General features: G+C 44.8%; 1 protein-coding gene across 2 annotated transcripts in view; it reads right to left on the bottom strand.

Annotated features, from left to right (window-relative positions):
- The window catches only part of MCMBP (minichromosome maintenance complex binding protein), a 69,459-nt gene that overhangs the window by 44,474 nt on the left and 12,937 nt on the right, over positions 1–12,048 (bottom strand). Inside the window, exon 1 of one of the 2 annotated variants that reach the window (XM_012001081.1) lies at positions 442–620. The exons of the other annotated variant lie outside the window; for it this stretch is intronic. The gene's annotated coding sequence lies outside the window, so the exon portion shown is untranslated. Of the gene's footprint in view, positions 1–441; positions 621–12,048 lie in introns of those variants that run through there. 2 annotated transcript variants of the gene reach the window in all.

The raw sequence follows: 12,048 nt of genomic DNA, 5'->3' as shown, positions 1-12,048 counted from the left end.
CCATCTTGGAGACGGGCAAAAGGAAGGGCACGCAGCGCCGCTGGAGGCTGCGCAGCGCGGGCCCGGCGTTGTGTTCCAAGGGCGGCGCGTTGTCGTTTGTCCCCATGTGCCGGCGTGTAGCGGGAGCTCCCATAGTGGGCTTGTAAGAGCGCAAAGCGAGTCTTTGCACAACCGCTGAAAAGCATAAGCTCAGAGACCTCAGAGTCATCTCTGGGCAAAATTAGTGGGCGAAATCGCCTTGGAAATCCGCCCGCCTCCTCTTTGTGCTTTTTTCTTTTTTTGCTGATGGCAGCTCTTTTATCTGGGCCCCCCGCCCGAAACCCTGAGTGGTGACTTTCCCTCAGCTGCACAAGGTCTCCCTGAGGAAGGTGCACATTTAGAGAAGGGGAACCTCAGGGGACCCCGCGCTCCCTCTGCAGTCGCGCAGGGACGGTTCCTTACCGAGGGGCGGGGGCTCTAAACGCGCCGGGCCCGGCCTGCGCCTTGGCTGCGAACACCGGGTCGGCCTCTGTCTGGAAGCTGGCAGCCGCCGTCAGGGAGCGGGGCGAGGCGCCTGCACTGCGCGCCGCCGGGATACCCTGGAGAAGGAAGCTACGAAGACCGACTATAGCAGCTTTTTGGGAAAATACCCAAGTTCAAGAGTGAAACTGTGGGAGTCGCTCTGAACCTCTTCTAGTTCAGGAGGCTGTCCGATTAAAAAAAAAAAGAAAAGAAAGAAAAACTGTTTCCCCTGGACCTGGAATGTACCTGAGAAAACCCCAGGCGCATCAGATATATCTACTCAATGAAAAAAGAGCATGGTAACGGGAGGGGAATGACCTGAATGCAATCTACAATTGAGGAGCTGAAGGAAAAGAACGGAACCCGCGTCTCAAGTCCTCCTTGAGAAATCCTTCTACCTTTCTAGGTTCTCCACTGGAGCCCTTATCACAAAGCACGGATTGGCAAGAGAAAAATTTAGTAACATGTACATCTTATATGGGCAAAACTCAAGGAAGAGTAACTGGAAGAGGTGGCTTAGAATGGGGGATTAGTAGCATTTACAATGAAGAACAACAACTTTGTGGAGAAATGACGAAAGCAGTTTGAGGTTTCCAAAAGCAGCAGAGTGGGAAGGTAGAAATATGAGAAACTAATGATAGTTACAGGTAGTGAGTGAAGTGTGTTACATAGGTTCTTCTAGTGCCATCTCTGGCTGATAAGGGTCTAAAGTTGTCTCTGGTGATTAACTTTTGTCCCTGGTAGAGAAAGATGAGGTGGGACACGTTTGAAAATGTCCTGCTTTTAGGCACTAGTGGAAGGGTAGGGAGCTTGTTTTGTACAGATGCTCCTCTGCTTATTCTACTTATGATGGAGTTACATCCCAATAAACCCATTGTAAACTGAAAATGTCATTAGTTGAGGCCCAGCGCGGTGGCTCACGCCTGTGATCCCAACAGTTTGGGAGGCCAAGGCGGGCAGATCACGAGGCCAAGAAATGGAGACCATCCTGGCCAACATGGTGAAACCCCATCCCTACTAAAAATACAAAAATTAGCTGGGCGTGGTGGCACGCGCCTGTGGTCCCAGCCACTCTGGAGGCTGAGGCAGGAGAACCACTTCAACCCAGGAGGCAGAGGTTGCAGTGAGCCGAGATCACGCCACTACACTCCGGCCTGGCGACAGAGCGAGAATGCGTCTCAAAAGAAAAAAAAAAAAAGAAAAAAAGAAAAAAGAAAATATTGTTAGTTGAAAATGTGTTTAATACACGGAACCTATCAAACATCAGTAGGCTACTGCAAACATGCTCAGAATATTTACATTAGCCTACAGTTGGGCAAAAGCATCTAACACGAAGCCCGTTTTATAATAAAATGTTGTATATCTCATGCAATTTATTGAATACTGTACTGAAAGTTAAAAACAGAATGGCTGTATGGGTAATTGAAGTATGGTTTCTACTGAATGCATGTTGTTTTCACACCATCGTAAAGTCAAAAAATCTTGTCAAACCATCGTTAAGTTGGGGACTGTCTGGATCTGCTTTTCAATTACCAAGATAATACTACTATAATTAAATTAATAATATTAAAATAATCCTTATGCCAAAGTGGCACATTTTGGAGTGACATTCTGGTTGACTTCAGGGCAAAAAACGAGTAGTTTGTATTTCTTAGTGTAAGGTAATTAATTGACACACTAAATTGTACATCTGGTTCTTGTGAGTTTGGGTAAGTTGAGAAAACTTGAGTTTCAAATCCAGGACATTACCACCATTCCATTCATTCATTTAGGGGACAGGGTTGCCAAGACCCTGGCATCAAATGGGGAAATCCCATATTTTTGCTTCATGGCCGGTAATTAAATGTATGATATGGAAATGTCTGCTCTTAAATCATTGTAAATTCAAATTTACTTTATCTAAATTGCAGTTTGATACCAACTCAGCAGTGGCTAGTATAAGGGAGGAAAAATATCTTTTCCATCTGCCCTTCTAGATTCTACGGTGGACCCCTGTAAAAAAAAGATAGATTAGCAAGAGAAAAATATGCACTTTATTTCATGTACGTTTTACAAGAAATGGGAGCCTTCATAAGGAAATTAAGATCCAAAGAAGCAGTTAAAACCAAGTGTTTTTATGCTAGGTTTGATGAAGAGAGTCATGGAAGAATGTGAGCGAAGTCCAGCAAACTAGGGGAAATTTAGCAAGGCCTGTGTGTTAGATTCCTTTCTGTGTCCCTTCATCTTTAAGATAGGATGCTCCTGTCCTCCAGGAGGAGGGAGGGCAGCTCTCATGTCAGAGTCTTATAATCTGCTTCAGGGGAAGGCCAGGGAGCCTTTCCCACACGTGCTGTTTCTCAAATTCCTTCAGCTTAAAATATTTAATATGCCAAGGTGTCATATTTTGGGGTAGCAAGTCGTGAATCCCATCTCTGTGAATACTTCAACTTTTGGTTTCTTCTTTGGCAGCGTATTTAGTGATTTATTTTTTAAAAAATTGCTCGGATTTTACTTAAGGCGACACTGTGATCCTTCTGAAATGTAATTATTTTATAATGCGAATAACCCTCCAATTTTTCTGTGGCAAGATGTTTTGCTACTAAGTAGTTATGGAGCTGGGGGAGGTGGTGTGCACTTGTAGTCTCAGATACTTGGGAGACTGAGGTGGGAGGATCACTTGAGCCCAGGAGTTCGAGGTTACAGTGAACTATGATCGCGCTACTGCACTCTCGCCTGGGAGACAGAGGAACACCCCATTTCTAAAAATAACAATGACAATAATAATGATAAGTAGTTATGAAAATGTAAAAGGCCAGGGGAGGGTTCATGAAGATCTGTCTCTATGGCAAGATTTCTTTTTTCCCACTATCAGTAACCACACTTCTGCCCCGACCCAAGCCTGTTTTTTTTTTTTTTTGTTTTTTTTTTGAGACGAAGTCTCGCTCTGTCGCCCAGGCTGGAGTGCAGTGGCGCGATCTCGGCTCACTGCAAGCTCCGCCTCCCGGGTTCATGCCATTCTCCTGCCTCAGCCTCCCCTGTAGCTGGGACCACAGGTGCCTGCCACCACGCCCGGCTAATTTTTTTTGTATTTTTAGTAGAGATAGGGTTTTGCCATGTTGGCCAGCTTGTCTCAAACTCCTGACCTCAAGTGATCCGCCCGTCTCGGCCTCCCAAAGTGCTGGGATTACAGGCGTGAGCCACTGCGCCCGGCCCCGAGCCTGTATTTTTAAGGAGGGCATTAAGTAACTCTGTCTATAGAAAATTACTGAGAGAGTGGCTGGGCACGGTGGCTCACACCTGTAATCCCAGCACTTTAGGAGGTCGAGGCGGGTGGATCACGAGGTCAGGAGATAGAGACCATCCTGGCTAATACAGTGAAAACCCGTCTCCACTAAAAAAAAGTACAAAAATTAGCCGAGCGTGGTGGCACGTGCTGGTAGTCCCAGCTACTTGGGAGGCTGGGGCGGGAGAATCGCTGGAACCCCGGGGGTGGAGGCTGCAGTGAGCCGAGATTGCCCCACTGCACTCCAGCCTGGGCAACAGAGTGAGACTGGGTCTCAAAAACAAAAACAAACAAAAAGTTACTGAGAGAGCACTGGAAATACTGGGGTGAAAAAAGAGATTCCATCTCTGCCCTCATGGAACATACAGCCTAGTAGAAGACTTATTAGTAATTACTCACAATAGGTGCTAGGCAAGAATAGGTGAAGATTTATAAGAGGAATAAACAGAGGTGTACCTGTTCTAGTGAGGGAATGCTAAGGGTTGAATGTGTGCCCCAGAGTTTGTGTGTTGGAAACTTAATCCCCAATGCAACAGTGTTGAGAGGTAGGGCCTTTATGGGGCAGGGCCCTTATGAAGGGATTAATGTCACTATTGCAGGAGTGGGTTGGGTATAAAAGTGAGTTTGGCTCTTTCTTCCGATGTGTGTGCAGGCACGCACACACGCACGCATACACACACACGCGCGCATGCTCTTGCTTATGCTCTCTTTCACCTTCTCTCACCCTCTTTCCCTTTGCCTTATGATGATGCAGCAAGAAAGCCCTTGTCAGATGCCAGCACCTTGATATTGAACTTGCCAGCCTCCAGAACTGTAAGAAATACATTTATATATTTATTTATTTATTTATTTATTTATTTATTTATTATATCCTTTTTTGAGAGGGAGTTTTGCTCTTGTTGCCCAGGCTGGAGTGCAATGGCGCGATCTCGGCTCACCGCAACCTCCGCCTCCCAGGTTCAAGCGATTCTCCTGCCTCAGCCTCCGGAGTAGCCGGGATTACAGGCATGTGCCACCACGGCTGGCTAATTTTGTGTTTTCAGTAGAGATGGGGTTTCTCCATGTTGGTCAGGCTGGTCTCAAACTCCTGACCCCAGGTGGTCCGCCTGCCTCAGCCTCCCAAAATGCTGGGATTGCAGGTGTGAGCCACCGTGCCCAGCCAATCAATTTTCTTTATAAATTACCCAGTTTGTGGCAATGTTATGGCAGCACAAAATGTTCTAAAACAAGGGAATGGGGAAGAGTTGTGGGTAGGAGAAAAGGATGCTTCAGGGCTTCTCTGAAAATGTGACATTTACACTAGAATTTGAAAGATAAATAACAGTAAGGTGAAAATTGTCGGGGAAAGACTTTGTAAGCTTTAAGACTACAAAAACAAAAACCTGCACAGGAAAACCGAAATAGTTACAATTTAGTATATGACTTGCTATTAAAAGTGTTTACATAGTCACAATAAAGTTACAATTTAAACATTTATCTAACCAACTTTATAATTAACTATTTTGGGAGGCTGGGGGGAGGTGAAGGACTCACATATGTGATGATGACCAAGAAGATAAAAAAGAGCAAAATCCTAATCTTTCATTTGAAAACTCAACAGATAATGCAATGGAGGAAAAAAGGAAAAATCACAAGTGGCAATGGAATCATGTTAATTTAGGAATACAGCAATACTGAAAGAACCAGCTGAAAGAGGTGAAAGTAGTTGCCTCCAGGTTGGGGTAAATGGGGTAAACATTTGCTAGTTTTCTGTGTACTTATCGAAAATGCAATATCAACTAGATTTCCACTAGGTTATAAGATCCCTGAAGCAATGATTTTGGTATTTGTATGCTGTTTTGTTTCCCAGCACCTAGAATAGTGCCTCACGTATAATAGATGCTCAATAAATAGTTGCTGAATGAATAATGCCTACTTTCTATAAACTGCCTAAATATCATCTCTAGATATTTAGACACATCAGATATTTAGATACACTACTTCATTTTCTTGGACATCTTTTCCAGAGTCTTTTGACCTATTCCAGCCTGGACTTGCTGCCTTTTACTTCTGGTCCAAAATTGTCTTCCTAGGATCTTGTACCACCATTACCTTAAAGATTATCTTTTTTTCCTCTTTCTTCTTTTTATTGAGACCTCAAAAAAAAAAAAAAATCTGTTCTCCTCCTCTTCCATAGTTATAGATAGGTTGCCCAGTGAAGAACTGCATTTCTCAGCTATAGACATGTAGCTGAGGTTGGTTTCCCAGCAAGGGACCACATTTCCCAGACTTCTTTGCAGCCAGATAAGGCTGTGTGATTAAGTTCTTACCAATGAACTCATGAGTGAGTGAGATGTTTGGAACTTCCACTTCTATTTCTTTTTTTTTATAGAGACAGTATCTTCTCATGTTGCCCAGACTGGTCTCGAACTCCTGGGCTCAAGCAATTCTCCTGCCATGGCCTCCCAAAGTGCTGGGATTACAGATATGAGCCACTGTGCCCAGCCGAACTTCCATTTTTTATGGAAAAAAAAAATTGGCCCTGCATGTTTTTTCATCCTTCCTGATACATGGGAGGGTGATAACTAGAATGATCTGCTTAAAGACGCCTTGGATTTTTATGTGAACATTGCAGTCTGAGGTCTCTTTATACAGCTGCCAGCATTTGCTCTGATTAGTTCAGAAATTCGTATCAGAAATAGAAAATAATGTGGCTCTAATTTCGTGGTCAGATAGTGGGTGGTGATACAGGAAAGCAGAATGCTCCAGAAAAATAAGGGGATGATTTGATTCAGACTGTTGCAAGCGGGAGAGCATCCATTCATGAACATCACTAACAGGAGGGTTAATATTTGGGGCTTTATAAAAACAAAGGAATCATTGAGGAAGGGTGGAGGCAGGTCTTATGTTGGAATATGCAAGAGCAAAGTGGTCCTTTGCAATTAACCCTTTCTCAGAACACAAAAAAGGAGGGGGGATTCCTGAACTGTTTCTGTTTTTTGGGGGTAGGAAAAATTGGGAAGATGGCATTGACCAAGTTACAACGTTTCTGGTCTAATTGCTGCAGAGGTTGTGGGTCAGAGTTTTATTGTTAACTATAGTCTGACTGCTGGGCACAGTGGCTCATGCCTGTAATCCCAGCACTTTGGGAGTCCAAGGTGGGTGAATTGCTTGAGCCTAGGAGTTCGAGACCAGCTTGGGCAAACTCCGTCATCTGTAACAATAATACAATAATTAGTTGGTGTATGCCTGTAGTTACAGCTACTTGGGGGTGAGGTGGGAGGATCACTTGAGCCCAGGAGGTTGAGGCTGCAGTGAGCCGTAATTGTGCCACTGCACTTCAGCTTGGGTGACAGAATGAGACTCTGTCTAAAAAAATAAAAATTAAATATAATCTGACCATTGTCTGTTTGTATATGAACTTCTTTTAGAAATATTGTGTGAGCCATGTAATTTAAAAGTTGTCAGCAGTCATACTTTAAAAAGTAAAAATAAATAGGTAAATTAATGTTTTTTTTATTTTTTGAGACGGAGTCTTGCTCTGTCACCCAGGCTGGAGTGCAGTGGTGTGATCTCAGCTCATTGCAACCTCTGCCTCCTGGGTTTAAGTGATTCTCCTGCCTCAGCCTCCTGAGTAGCTGGGATTATAGGCATGTGCTACCACACCTGGCTAATTTTTGTATTTTTAGAAGAGTCGGGGTGATCCACCCATCTTGACCTCCCAAAGTGTTGGGATTACAGGCGTGAACCACCACGCCCAGCCATAAATTAATTTTAGTAGTATATTTAACCCAGCATGTCAAAAATAATACAATTTGAAAAAAGAATCAATACAAATATTATTAATAAGATATTTTACTTTGTTTCCTGTAGTCTTTGAAATTCTGTACGTATTTTATACTTATAGCACTTCTCAGTTCAGATAGTCATATGTCTAGTGCTCACCAGACACGGGTGGCTAGAGGCCACCACATTGGACAGCACGAGAGATATTGGGACTTTACAGGGCTGGAAATGGCAACCAATTCAATATTCAAATCATAAGAGGTAAAATTTTTACTGAAAACTGTTCTCAAGGGTCCTTTGAGACTTCTTGGGTAATCAGAAGAATCCAGCCTTACGGCAAAGTTCAAATCAAGGATGGTCCTCTCCTACGGGAGCCTATTTCAAATCACTTCAAGGTAACCCCCAATTAGGCTGAAAAATAAGCTTGAATCAGACAAGGAAGTAAAGAATTTGGAACTGACTGGAAATAAAATACCAGGAGCAGGGCCTCAAAACGCCAGCAACTGTCCAGCCTAGGCAACATAGGGAGATCCCATCTCTACAAAAATTAAAATGAAATAAACGAGCCAGGCATGGTGGCACAGGCCTGTGGTCCAGCTACTCAGGAGGCTGAGGTGAAAGGATCGCTTGGGTCTGGGAGGTTGAGGCTGCAGTGAGCCGTGATCATGCCACTGTACTGCAGCCTGGGTGACAGAGCAAGATCCTGTCTCAGAAAACAAACAACAACAACAACAAAAAAAACAATCTAGGAACTTGTACAGGCCTCAAAAGCAAGTCTTAGGCCTCAAACTTTTACCAGCAAGAAATGGGCTGCCAAAGCTGTACAGCCCACCAAACAGGGACAGACATGCTTCCTGATGTGCCCCCCCCTTTTTTTTTGAGATGGAGTCTTGCTCTGTTGCCCAGGCTGGAGTGCAGTGGCGTGATCTCAGCTCACTGCAACTTCCACCTCCCAGGTTCAAGTGATTCTCCTGCCTCAGCCACGAGTAGCTGGGACTACAGGCATGTGCCACCACGCCTGGCTAATTTTTGTATTTTTAGTAAAGATGGGGTTTCACCATGTTGACCAGGCTTGTCTTGAACTCCTGACCTCAAATGATCTGCTCACCTTGGCTTCCCAAAGTGTTGGATTATAGGTGTTAGCCACCATGCCTGGCCCTGATGCCACTTAAAAAAATTTTTTTTGAGACAGGGTCTCACTCTGTCATCCATGCTGGAGTGCAGTGGTGCAATCACAGCTCACAGCAGCTTCGACCTCCCAGGCCCAACTGATTATCCTGCTTCAGTCTCCAAAGTAGCTGGGACCACAGGCATGTACCACCATGCCTGGTCATTTCATTTCATTTCATTTCACTTCATTTCATTTCATTTCATTTATTTCATTTCATTTCATTTCTTCATTTCATTTCATTATTTCATTTCATTTCATTTCATTTCATTTCATTTCATTTCATTGTAGAGACGGGGTCTTGCCATGTTGCCCAGGCTGGTCGTGAACTCCTGGGCTCAAGTGATCCTCCTGCCTCAACCTCCCAAAGTATTGGGATTACAGGCATGAACCACTGCATCTGACCCCCTAATGTCACATTAGATATGGCCAAGGAAGATCATGGATCAGGAGATATCTCCCTGTGTTAGTTCGCTTTTTGTGTCACTATAAATACATGAGGTTGGGTCATTTATGAAGAAAAGAGGTTTAATTGTCTCACAGTTCTGCAGGCTGTACAGGAAACATGGTGCTGGCATCTGCTTCTGTTGAGGGCCTCAGGAAGCTCACAATCATGGAAGAAGGTGCAGGGGGGCAGGTGCACCACATGGCAAAAGTGAGAGCAAGAGAGAGAGGGGGGCAGGTACCATAATCTTTTAAATGACCGGATCTTGCCTGAACTTAGAATGAAAACTCATTATTGTTGTGAGGACGGCACCAAGACATCCATGAGTGATCTGCCCCCATGACCTAAATACCTCCCACCAGGCCCCACCTCCAACATTGGGAATCATATTTCAACATGAGATTTGGAGGGGACAAACATCTAAACCATAGTACTTCCTGAGGGCAAAGCTAGTGCCTCAGACGACTGTAGACTGAGGAGTTATTTCCAGCGGGCCAGGGAGTTATTAACATACCGGAGGCAGCCGGACTAACCATGAAAATTTTCCACTCTGAGAGCAGGGCGCATTTCCAATTCATGCCTATCAGGATTCAATCATTTCTGTGAAAGTGATTGCTGTGTTTTCCATTCCTCCTTTTTTCCAGTGGGGGCTTGATGGAAGTTACGTTGTTCTTGCTCCACTATTGGCTATTGGGCATCTTACCGTCATGGTTCACTAGACTATAAAGAGCCACATTTGGACGCAATCAAAAGGGTTGAGCTATGCTTAAAGATCCTAGAATTTTAAGTTGGATGTAGGTGGTTGCCTCCCTTGGGAAAGGACATAGACATATGCTCTATGTCTGGGAAGGATGGGAATTTGCTAGCCAGAGGGGCAGACTGTGGTAGCAATTGTCATTTGCCCACCAAATCTTCTTCCTCCACAGTTATATGTAGTTAGAATGTAGTTTCCCAGGTGGGGACTGTATTTACCAGCTCTTCGGGCACCTAGACATTCCTTTTTGTGGAAGTTCTCATCAATGGAATGTGAACAGAAGGGATGCAACTTCTGCCCCACTTGTTAAGATGAAATATTTGTCCCTCAACTGCTTTGACCTTTCCTGCTAACTTGGACGGCAACAACTAGAGCACCCTTGGCAGCCCTATGTTGAAGACAGAAAGCTGGGTACCAACATGTACTCTTATAAGAGTGAGGACTGAGCTTCTATCTTGTTTGAGCCATTGCATTTTTGGGTCCTTTTGTTAAAGTAGCTTACTGTCCCCTACTATACCTTAGAGCAGTTACTTTAGAAAGCTTGAAATTATAAACCCTTCCTCTGCTACTTGGACATGTAAATCTTTGACACAACAATCAGCACTCTGTAGAAACACACCAATCAGCACCCTGTGTCTAGCTAAAGGAATGTAAATGCACCAATTAGTACTCTGTGGCTAGCTAAAGGATTGTAAATGCACCAATCAGCACTCTGTAAAATGGACCAATCAGTGCTCTGTAAAATTGACCAATCAGCACTCTGTAAAATGGACCAATCAGCAGGACATGGGCGGGGACAAATAAGGGAATAAAAGCTGGCCACCCCCAGCCAGCAGCGGCAACCCACTCAGGTCCCCTTCCACACTGTGGAAGCTTTGTTCTTTTGCTCTACACAATAAATCTTGCTGCTACTCACTCTTTGGGTCCGTGCCACCTTTAAGAGCTGTAACACTTACCACAAACGTCTGTGGCTTCATTCTTGAAGTCAGCGAGACCAAGAACCCACCGGAAGGAGCCAACTCGGGACACATCTTGGTGACCATGAAGGGACTATCACCAAGCGGTGAGTACCATCGGACCCCTTTCGCTTGCTATACTGTCCTATTTTTCCTTAGAATTCGGGGGCTAAATACTGGGCACTTGTTGGCCAGTTAAAACCAACTAGCGTGGCTGCCGGACTAAAGACATAGCTGTCAGGCTTTCTGGGAAAGGGCTCTCTAACAACCCCCAACTCTTTGGAGTTGGGACCACTGTTTTGCCTGGAACCAGCTTCCACTTTTCCTGTACTTCTGGGCTGAGCTGAGGGTCAACAGAGAGGAAGGCCTTTCAGCTCTGGGGTCCTGACAAAAAGTTGGTTGACCCTGTAGCCATGAGCGGAACTCCCAAAGTCCCATCGCCCAAGCGAGACTCGCCCATCTATCCTATCTATGCTGATTCTTGCCTCCTGGGTCCTAACGCCTGTCAGACAAACTTCCTCTCACCTCTCTTATCTGAGGCTAGTCCTGCTTCTAAAAACCACTCCCTGTCTCTGGTGCTTTTCTAGTTTCTCCTATAAGAATGATTTCTAGTATAAACTTCAGGACTCTGTTCCCTTCTTTAGGCACCCGGGCTCACCAATCAGAAAGACATAATTTTTGCCCAAAGTGCCATTGAGTGGGGAGACCAACTATCCTTTTAGGATCCCTCCTCAGACAAGCAGGCCTAACAAAGCCTATTCCTGAAGCTAGGATATGGGGAGCCTCAGAAATGATATCCTTCCTATTCACATGATGATAAGTGAGGACAAAAGACACTCTTCCAACCCTGGGAAAATCCTTTCCCTCCCTCAGGGTATGGCCTTCCACTTCATTTTTGGGGTATAACATCTTTATAGGGCAGGGGTAAGGTCCCAATACTAACAAGAGAACACTTAGGAGTCTAACAGGTTTTCGAGAATGTGTCAGTAAGGGCCACTAAATCCGATCTTCCTTGGTCCTCTTTGTGGTCTAAGAGGAAAATTGGGGTTTCTGCTGCTGCGTCGGTGAGCGCAACTATTCTGATCAGCAGGGTCCAGGGACCGTTGCGGGCTCTTGGGAGAGAGGTTTCTGCTGCTGCGTGGGTGAGCGCAACTATTCTGATCAGCAGGGTCCAGGGACCGTTGCGGGCTCTTGGGA

The sequence above is a fragment of the Mandrillus leucophaeus genome, unplaced genomic scaffold (assembly GCF_000951045.1).
Source record: "Mandrillus leucophaeus isolate KB7577 unplaced genomic scaffold, Mleu.le_1.0 Scaffold65, whole genome shotgun sequence".
Lineage (NCBI taxonomy): Eukaryota > Metazoa > Chordata > Mammalia > Primates > Cercopithecidae > Mandrillus > Mandrillus leucophaeus.
This window is presented reverse-complemented; position numbering and strand designations above follow the sequence as displayed.